We start from the raw sequence: 10,041 nt of genomic DNA on the forward strand, positions 1-10,041 counted from the left end.
TTAGAGGGGATGAGGATTTAGAGGGGTGAGGGGTTAGAGGAGTGAGGGGTTAGAGGGGTGAGGGGTTAGAGGGGTGAGGGGTTAGAGGGGGTGAGGGGTTAGAGGGGTGAGGGGTTAGGAGGTTGAGCGGTTAGAGGGGTGAGTGGTTAGAGGCAGTGAGGGGTTAGAGGGGTAGGGGTTAGAGGGGTGAGGGGTTAGAGGGGGTGAGGGGTTAGTGGGGTGTGGGGTTAGAGTGGGTGAGGAGTTAGAGGAGGTGAGGGGTTAGAGGGGTGAGGGGTTGGAGCAGGTGTGGGGGTTAGAGTGTTGAGGGGTTAGAGGGTGTGAGGGGTTAGAGGGGGTGAGGTGTTAGGGGGTGAGGGGTTAGAGGGGTGAGGTGTTAGAGAGGGTGAGGGTTTAGAGGGGTGAGGGTTTATAGGGAGTGTGGTGTTAGAGGGGGTGAGAGGTTAGAGGGGTTGAGGGGCTGAGGTGTTAGAGGAGTGAGGGGTTGAAGGGGGTGAGGGGTTAGAGAGGGTGAGGGTTTAGAGGGGTGAGGATTTATAGGGGGTGTGGTGTTAGAGGGGGTGAGAGGTTTGAGGGGCTGAGGTGTTAGAGGAGTGAGGGGTTAAATGGGGTGAGGGGTTAGAGGGGGTGAGGCATTAGAGGGAGTGAGGGGTTAGAGGGGTGAGGGGTTAGAGGGGTGAGAAGTTAGAGGGGTGAGGGGTTAGATGCGGTGAGGGGTTAGGGAGTGAGGGGTTAGAGGGGTTGAGGGGTTAGAGGGGGTGAGGGGTTAGAGGTTTGACGGATTAGTGGGTGTGAGGTGTGAGGGGTTAGAGGGGTGAGGGGTTAGATGGGTGAGGGGTTAGAGGGTGTGAGGGGGTTAGAGTAGGTGAGGGGTCAGAGGTGTGAGGGGTTAGAGGAGGTGAGGGGTTAGAGGAGTGAGGGGTTAGGGGGTGAGGGGTTAGAGGGGTGAGGGGTTAGAGGTGTGAGGGGTCAGGGTGGTGAGGGGTTAGAGGGGTCAGGGGTTAGAGGGATGAGGCTTTAGAGGGGGGTGAAGGGTTAGAGGAGGTGAGGTGTTAGAGGGATGATGGGTTAGAGGGCTGAGGGGTTAGAGGGGGTGAGGGATTAGAGGGGTGAGGGGTTAGAGGGGTGATGGCTTCGAGGGGTGAGGGGTTAGAGGGGGTGAGGGGTTAGAGGGGGTGAGGGGTTAGAGGGGGTGACGGTTTAGAGGGGTGAGGGGTTTGAGGGGTGAATGGTTACAGGGGTTGAGGGTTTAGAGGGGGTGAGGGCTGAGGTGTTAGAGGGATTTAGGGGTTAGAGTGGTGAGAGGTTCGGGGGGGAGGGGTACAGGGGTGCGGGGTTAGAGGCGTGACGGGTTAGAGGGGGTGAGGGGGTTAGAGTGGGTGAGGGGTCAGAGGTGTGAGAGGTTAGAGAGGGTGAGGGGTTAGAGGAGTGATGGATTAGAGGAGTGAGGGTTTAGAGGGGATGAGGAGTTAGAGGGTTGAGGGGTTAGAGGGAGTGAGGTGTTAGAGGGGTGAGGGTTTAGAGGGGTGAGGGGTTAGAGGGGTGAGGGGTTAGAGGAGTGAGGGGTTAGAGGGGGTGAGGGGTTAGAGGGGTGAGGGGTTCGAGGGGTGAGGGTTTAGAGGGGTGAGGGGTTAGAGGGGTGAGGGGTTAGAGGAGTGAGGGGTTAGAGGAGTGAGGGGTTAGAGGGGATGAGGAGTTAGAGGGGTGAGGGGTTAGAGGGGGTGAGGGGTTAGAGGTGTGAGGAGTTAGAGGGGTGAGTGTTTAGAGGGGTGAGGGGTTAGAGGGGTGAGGGGTTAGAGGGGGTGAGGGGTTAGAGGGGTGAGGGGTTCGAGGGGTGAGTGGTTAGAGGGTGGGAGGGGTTAGAGGGGGTGAGGAGTTAGAGGGGTGAGGGTTTAGACGGGTGAGGGGTTAGAGGGGTGAGGGGTTAGAGGGGGTGAGGGATTAGAGGGGTGAGGGGTTAGAGGGGTGAGGGGTTAGTAGATTGGCGGTTAGGATCAGATCAGCCATGATCTTATTGAATGGCGGAGCAGGCTCGAGGGGTCGATTGGCCTACTCCTGTTCCTATTTCATATGTTCTTATATTCAATTTCCCTAAAACCATTTCCCTACAAATACTGATTTCTTTCAGTTCCTCCCTTTCATCAGACCCTATGTTCCCCGACATCTCTGGGAGGTTATCTGTGGTAGAGAATTCCACAGGTTCACCACTCTCTGGGTGAAGAAATTCCTCCTCATCTCTGACCCTTATCCTTAGACTGTGACCCCTGGTTCTGGACTCCCCGACCATCGGGAACATCCTTCCTGCATCTAGTCTGTCCAGTCCTGTTAGAATTTTATAAGTTTCAATGAGATCCCCTCTCATTCTTCTAAACTCCAGCGAGTACAAGCCCAATCGACCCAATCTCTCCTCATACGTCATCCCTGCCATCCCAGGTATCATAGAAACATAGAAACATAGAAGATAGGAGCAGGAGTAGGCCATTCAGCCCTTCGATCCTGCTCCGCCATTCAACGAGATCATGGCTGATCATCCAAACCTTAGCACCCGGTCCCTACACCGACAGCCATCCCACCCAAGCCCTATCCCCGTAACCCCATAACCCCACGTATTTAATCCCCCCTAACACTAAGTGTAATGATATCAGCAAATAGAAAGTGAGGAAGTTCAAAGAACAACAGAAAGAAAAGCAAAAGTACTACTATGACAGAGGAACACAAAACCTACCTGAACTCCACACTGGTGACCAAGTAAGGTTCAAAGACAAAACAAACACATGGACTCAGAAGGGAACTGTCCTGAGTGAAGTTCAACCAAGATCATACACCATTCAGACAGATGAGGGTGCTGTTCTGAGAAGAAATCGTCGAGATCTTCTCATGAGACCAGCCACAGCAGGTCAAGAGACTGATACTGTTGAACAACCTGATCACACAGCTGAGAACCAATCATCTGAGGCAACAACTCAGATTCAAGGACAATCAATCAGAAAATCCTCAAGATACGTGAAGCCTCCTGAGAGACTCATTGAGCAAATTTAAGGACTATTGTTATAGAAGGAAGTAATGTTATCTTATTCTTTCTTCAAGTTCTAGTGTATTGACATATTTCATGTGAACACACAAAGCAAGGTTAAAAAACCTTGATCATGTTAATGATAATGTAAGTTCATTAAGTGTTACAGTTAAAATGCAGATTAATACAAAGAAAACATGTTGTTAGTTAAAAGTAAAATACTTTTGTTTTGAGAAAAGGAGATGTAATGATATCAGCAAATAGAGATGGTATTTGCCTGTTTGATTATGATGCATTTCCAGCATGTTTGCATGTATTGATTGCTTGTGCCTGACCAGCAGAGGGCATGGGACACAGACAAGCAAGGCAGTTAGTTTTAGTTTCAGTTTCGTTCTAGATGCATCACAGCATGATGTGTCCTGTAAAGGCTGTTAAAAAGAGTTGAACAGATTTTAGATTAAAAGACCTTCTCTTTCATAAATGAGTCGTCATTGAACCCACAAAGAAATCAATACACTAAGGGCCAATTTTTATCATGGCCAATCAACCTAACCCGCACATCTTTGGACTGTGGGAGGAAACCGGAGCACCCGGAGGAAACCCACGCAAACACAGGGAGAATGTGCAAACTCCACACAGACGGTCACCCGAGGCCAGATTTGAACCCGGGTCCCTGGCGCTGTGAGGCAACAGTGCTAACCACTATGCCACCGTATCAGCCTGGTGAATCTTCGCCGCACTCTCTCCACTCCCTCAAGTGCCTATCCAGTCTCCCCATGAAAACATCGAGTATCTCCGCTTCCACCACTTCCGTCGGTAGCGAGTTCCAGGTCCTCACCACTCGCTGCGTAAAAATGTTTTCCCTCACATCCCCCCTGTATCTCTTGCCCCAAACCTTAAATCTGTTTCCCGATTCCTTGTACCATCAACTAGTGGGAACAGCCTTTCCCCGTCTAGCCTATCCAAACCCGTCATAATCTTGTACACCTCGATCAAATCACCCCTCAACCTCCTTTGCTCTAATGGAAACAAATCCAGCTTCTCCAACCTGTTCTTGTCACTAAGATTCCTCAGGGCAGTGTCCTAGGCACAACCATCTTCAGCTGCTTCATCAATGACCTTCCCTCCAACATAAGGTCAGAAATGGGGATGTTCGCTGATGACTGCACGGTGTTCAGCGCCATTCACAACTCCTCAGATAATGAAGCAGTCCATGCCCGCATGCAGCAAGACCTGGACGACGTTCAGGCTTGGGCTGATAAGTGGCAGGTAACATTCATGCCACACAAGTGCCAGGCAATGACTATCTCCAACAAGCGAGAGTCTAACCACTGCCCCTTGACATTCAATGGCATTACCATCGCCGAATTCCCCATCATCAACATCCTGGGGGTCACCATTGACCAGAAACTTAACTGGACCAGCCACATAAATACTGTGGCAACAAGAGCAGGTCAGAGGCTGGGTATTCTGCGGCAAATGTTTCACTTTTTGACTCCCCAAAGCCTTTCCACCATCTACAAGGCACAAGTCAGGAGTGTGATGGAATACTCTCCACTTGCCTGGATGAGTGCAGCTCCAACAACACTCAAGAAGCTCGACACCATCCAGGACAAAGCATCCCATCCACGACCTTAAACATTCACTCCCTCCACCACCGGGGTACCGTGGCTGCAGTGTGTACCATCTACAAGATGCACTGCAGCAACTCGCCAAGGCTTCTTCAGCAGCACCTCCCAAGCCCACGACCTCTTCCACCTAGAAGGACAAGGGCAGCAGGCGCATGGGAACACCACCACCTCCAAGTTCCACTCCAAGTCACACACCATCCTGACTTAGAAGTATATCACCGATCCTTCATCGTCACTGGGTCAAAATCCTGTAACTCACTCCCTAACAGCACTGTGGGAGCACCTTCACCACACGGACTGCAGCGGTTCAAGAAGGCGGCTCACCACCACCTTCTCAAGGGCAACTAGGGATGGGCAATAAATGCTGGCCTTGCCAGCGACACTCAGATCCCATGAACGAATAAGAAAAATACAGGAACACTGGGAGTCCATTCAGCCTCTGGGGCCTGTTACACAGGAACAGGAGGAGGCCATTCAGCCCCTCGAGCCTGTTACACAAGAACAGGAGGAGGCCATTCAGCCCCTCGAGCCTGTTACACAGGAACAGGAGGAGGCCATTCAGCCCCTCGAGCCTGTTACACAAGAACAGGAGGAGGCCATTCAGCCCCTCGAGCCTGTTACACAAGAACAGGAGGAGGCCATTCAGCCCCTCGATCCTGTTACATAGTGTTGTCCTGAACCTACTTCTGTTTGTTCACTTGAGTAGTAACAAATTCAGTCTTCTGGTTATAAACATTTTATTCATTAACTTCAGCACAAAAAGCAATTTACAAAGTGGAGTATAGTCACAGATAAAACACGCGGGCCTAGGCATTGGGCCTTTTCCTGCTGCTTGAACAACCTTACATTTATACACTTCTTTTACTTAAAAATTAGCAATAGATTGCAAGCAAGCATCCATCAGTTATGTTGCGTATAACAATTCCCGGTTATACTTTAGCAGACACAGGGCTATCCCTTTACTTTAAGCTCAAGCGACAATAAGCAAAAACACCGCGTACGTACTGACACCAGCGATTGGTCAATTCAGCGATGACTAGACGTATGATTTCTGACAACTGACCAGGCTGCAGTTGGGGAGAGTGTGAGGAGTTAGAGGGGGTGAGGAGTTAGTGGGGGGGAGGGGTTAGAGGGGTGAGGGGTTAGAGGGGTGAGGGGTTAGAGGGGGTGAGGGGTTAGTGGGGGGGAGGGGTTAGAGGGGTGAGGGGTTAGAGGGGTGAGGGGTTAGAGGCGTGAGGGGTTAGAGGGGTGAGGGGTTAGAGGCGTGAGGGGTTAGAGGGGTGAGAGGTTAGAGGGGTGAGGGGTTAGAGGGGGTGAGGGGTTAGTGGGGGGGAGGGGTTAGAGGGGTGAGGGGTTAGAGGGGTGAGGGGTTAGAGGCGTGAGGGGTTAGAGGGGTGAGGGGTTAGAGGGGTGAGGGGTTAGAGGGGGTGAGGGGTTAGTGGGGGGGAGGGGTTAGAGGGGTGAGGGGTTAGAGGGGTGAGGGGTTAGAGGCGTGAGGGGTTAGAGGCGTGAGGGGTTAGAGGGGTGAGGGGTTAGAGGGGGTGAGGGGTTAGTGGGGGGGAGGGGTTAGAGGGGTGAGGGGTTAGAGGGGTGAGGGGTTAGAGGCGTGAGGGGTTAGAAGGGTGAGGGGTTAGAGGGGGAAGGGGTTAGAGGGGTGAGGGGTTAGAGGGGTGAGGGGTTAGAGGGGTGAGGGGTTAGAGGGTGAGGGGTTAGAGGGGTGAGGGGTTAGAGGGGTGAGGGGTTAGAGGGGGTGAGGGGTTAGAGGGGTGAGTGGTTAGAGGGGGTGAGGGGTTAGTGGGGGTGAGGGGTTAGAGGGGTGAGTGGTTAGAGGGGTGAGGGGTTAGAGGGGTGAGGGGTTAGAGGGGTGAAGGGTTAGAGGGGTGAGTGGTTCGAGGGGGTGAGAGGTTAGAGGGGTGAGGGGTTAGAGGGGTGAGGGGTTAGAGGGGGTGAGGGGTTAGAGGGGTGAGGTGTTAGAGGGGGTGAGGGGTTAGAGGGGTGAGGGGTTAGAGGGGTGAGTGGTTAGAGGGGGTGAGGGGCTAGCGGGGTGAGGGGTTAGAGGAGTGAGGGGTTAGAGGGGGTGAGTGGTTAGAGGGGTGAGGGGCTAGAGGGGTGAGGGGCTAGAGGGGTGAGGGGTTAGAGGGGTGAGGGGTTAGAGGGGGTGAGTGGTTAGAGGGGTGAGGGGTTAGAGGGGGTGAGGGGTTAGAGGGGTGAGGGGTTAGAGGGGTGAGTGGTTAGAGGGGGTGAGGGGTTAGCGGGGGTGAGGGGTTAGAGGGGTGAGGGGTTAGAGGGGTGAGGGGTTAGAGGGGGGGCGGGGTTAGAGGGGTGAGGGGTTAGAGGGGTGAGTGGTTAGAGGGCGTGAGGGGTTAGCGGGGGTGAGGGGTTAGAGGGGTGAGGGGTTAGAGGGGTGAGGGGTTAGAGGGGGTGAGGGGTTAGAGGGGTGAGGGTTTAGAGGGGTGAGTGGTTAGAGGGGGTGAGGGGTTAGAGGAGTGAGGGGTTAGAGGGGTGGGTGGTTAGAGGGGGTGAGTGGTTAGAGGAGTGAGGGGTTCGAGGGGTGAGTGGTTAGAGGGGTGAGGGGTTCGAGGGGTGAGGGGTTAGAGGGGTGAGGGGTTAGTAGATTGGCGGTTAGGATCAGATCAGCCACGATCTTATTGAATGGCGGAGCAGGCTCGAGGGGTCGATTGGCCTGCTCCTGTTCCTATTTCATATGTTCTTATATTCAATTTCCCTAAAACCATTTCCCTACAAATACTGATTTCTTTCAGTTCCTCCCTTTCATCAGACCCTATGTTCCCCGACATCTCTGGGAGGTTATCTGTGGTAGAGAATTCCACAGGTTCACCACTCTCTGGGTGAAGAAATTCCTCCTCATCTCTGACCCTTATCCTTAGACTGTGACCCCTGGTTCTGGACTCCCCGACCATCGGGAACATCCTTCCTGCATCTAGTCTGTCCAGTCCTGTAAGAATTTTATAAGTTTCAATGAGATCCCCTCTCATTCTTCTAAACTCCAGCGAGTACAAGCCCAATCGACACAATCTCTCCTCATACGTCATCCCTGCCATCCCAGGTATCATAGAAACATAGAAACATAGAAGATAGGAGCAGGAGTAGGCCATTCAGCCCTTCGATCCTGCTCCGCCATTCAACGAGATCATGGCTGATCATCCAAACCTTAGCCCCCGGTCCATACACCGACAGCCATCCCACCCAAGCCCTATCCCCGTAACCCCATAGCCCCACGTATTTAATCCCCCCTAACACTAAGTGTAATGATATCAGCAAATAGAAAGTGAGGAAGTTCAAAGAACAACAGAAAGAAAAGCAAAAGTACTACTATGACAGAGGAACACAAAACCTACCTGAACTCCACACTGGTGACCAAGTAAGGTTCAAAGACAAAACAAACACATGGACTCAGAAGGGAACTGTCCTGAGTGAAGTTCAACCAAGATCATACACCATTCAGACAGATGAGGGTGCTGTTCTGAGAAGAAATCGTCGAGATCTTCTCATGGGACCAGCCACAGCAGGTCAAGAGACTGATACTGTTGAACAACCTGATCACACAGCTGAGAACCAATCATCTGAGGCAACAACTCAGATTCAAGGGCAATCAATCAGAAAATCCTCAAGACACGTGAAGCCTCCTGAGAGACTCATTGAGCAAATTTAAGGACTATTGTTATGGAAGGAAGTATTGTTATCTTATTCTTTCTTCAAGTTCTAGTGTATTGACATATTTCATGTGAACACACAAAGCAAGGTTAAAAAACCTTGATCATGTTAATGATAATGTAAGTTCATTAAGTGTTACAGTTAAAATGCAGATTAATACAAAGAAAACATGTTGTTAGTTAAAAGTAAAATACTTTTGTTTTGAGAAAAGGAGATGTAATGATATCAGCAAATAGAGATGGTATTTGCCTGTTTGATTATGATGCATTTCCAGCATGTTTGCATGTATTGATTGCTTGTGCCTGACCAGCAGAGGGCATGTGACACAGACAAGCAAGGCAGTTAGTTTTAGTTTCAGTTTCGTTCTAGATGCATCACAGCATGATGTGTCCTGTAAAGGCTGTTAAAAAGAGTTGAACAGATTTTAGATTAAAAGACCTTCTCTTTCATAAATGAGTCGTCATTGAACCCACAAAGAAATCAATACACTAAGGGCCAATTTTTATCATGGCCAATCAACCTAACCCGCACATCTTTGGACTGTGGGAGGAAACCGGAGCACCCGGAGGAAACCCACGCAAACACAGGGAGAATGTGCAAACTCCACACAGACGGTCACCCGAGGCCAGATTTGAACCCGGGTCCCTGGCGCTGTGAGGCAACAGTGCTAACCACTATGCCACCGTATCAGCCTGGTGAATCTTTGCCGCACTCTCTCCACTCCCTCAAGTGCCTATCCAGTCTCCCCATGAAAACATCGAGTATCTCCGCTTCCACCACTTACGTCGGTAGCGAGTTCCAGGTCCTCACCACTCGCTGCGTAAAAATGTTTTCCCTCACATCCCCCCTGTATCTCTTGCCCCAAACCTTAAATCTGTTTCCCGATTCCTTGTACCATCAACTAGTGGGAACAGCCTTTCCCCGTCTAGCCTATCCAAACCCGTCATAATCTTGTACACCTCGATCAAATCACCCCTCAACCTCCTTTGCTCTAATGGAAACAAATCCAGCTTCTCCAACCTGTTCTTGTCGCTAAGATTCCTCAGGGCAGTGTCCTAGGCACAACCATCTTCAGCTGCTTCATCAATGACCTTCCCTCCAACATAAGGTCAGAAATGGGGATGTTCGCTGATGACTGCACAGTGTTCAGCGCCATTCACAACTCCTCAGATAATGAAGCAGTCCATGTCCGCATGCAGCAAGACCTGGACGACGTTCAGGCTTGGGCTGATAAGTGGCAGGTAACATTCATGCCACACAAGTGCCAGGCAATGACTATCGCCAACAAGCGAGAGTCTAACCACTGCCCCTTGACATTCAATGGCATTACCATCGCCGAATCCCCCACCATCAACATCCTGGGGGTCACCATTGACCAGAAACTTAACTGGACCAGCCACATAAATACTGTGGCTACAAGAGCAGGTCAGAGGCTGGGTATTCTTTGGCAAATGTTTCACTTTTTGACTCCCCAAAGCCTTTCCACCATCTACAAGGCACAAGTCAGGAGTGTGATGGAATACTCTCCACTTACCTGGAAGAGTGCAGCTCCAACAACACTCAAGAAGCTCGACACCATCCAGGACAAAGCATCCCATCCACGACCTTGAACATTCACTCCCTCCACCACCGGGGTACCGTGGCTGCAGTGTGGACCATCTACAAGATGCACTGCAGCAACTCGCCAAGGCTTCTTCGACAGCACCTCCCAAGCCCACGACC

Source organism: Somniosus microcephalus, unplaced genomic scaffold (assembly GCF_052327205.1).
Source record: "Somniosus microcephalus isolate GS21.2 unplaced genomic scaffold, FLI_Smic_1.0 unresolved_chr2, whole genome shotgun sequence".
NCBI classification, from domain to species: Eukaryota; Metazoa; Chordata; class Chondrichthyes; order Squaliformes; family Somniosidae; genus Somniosus; species Somniosus microcephalus.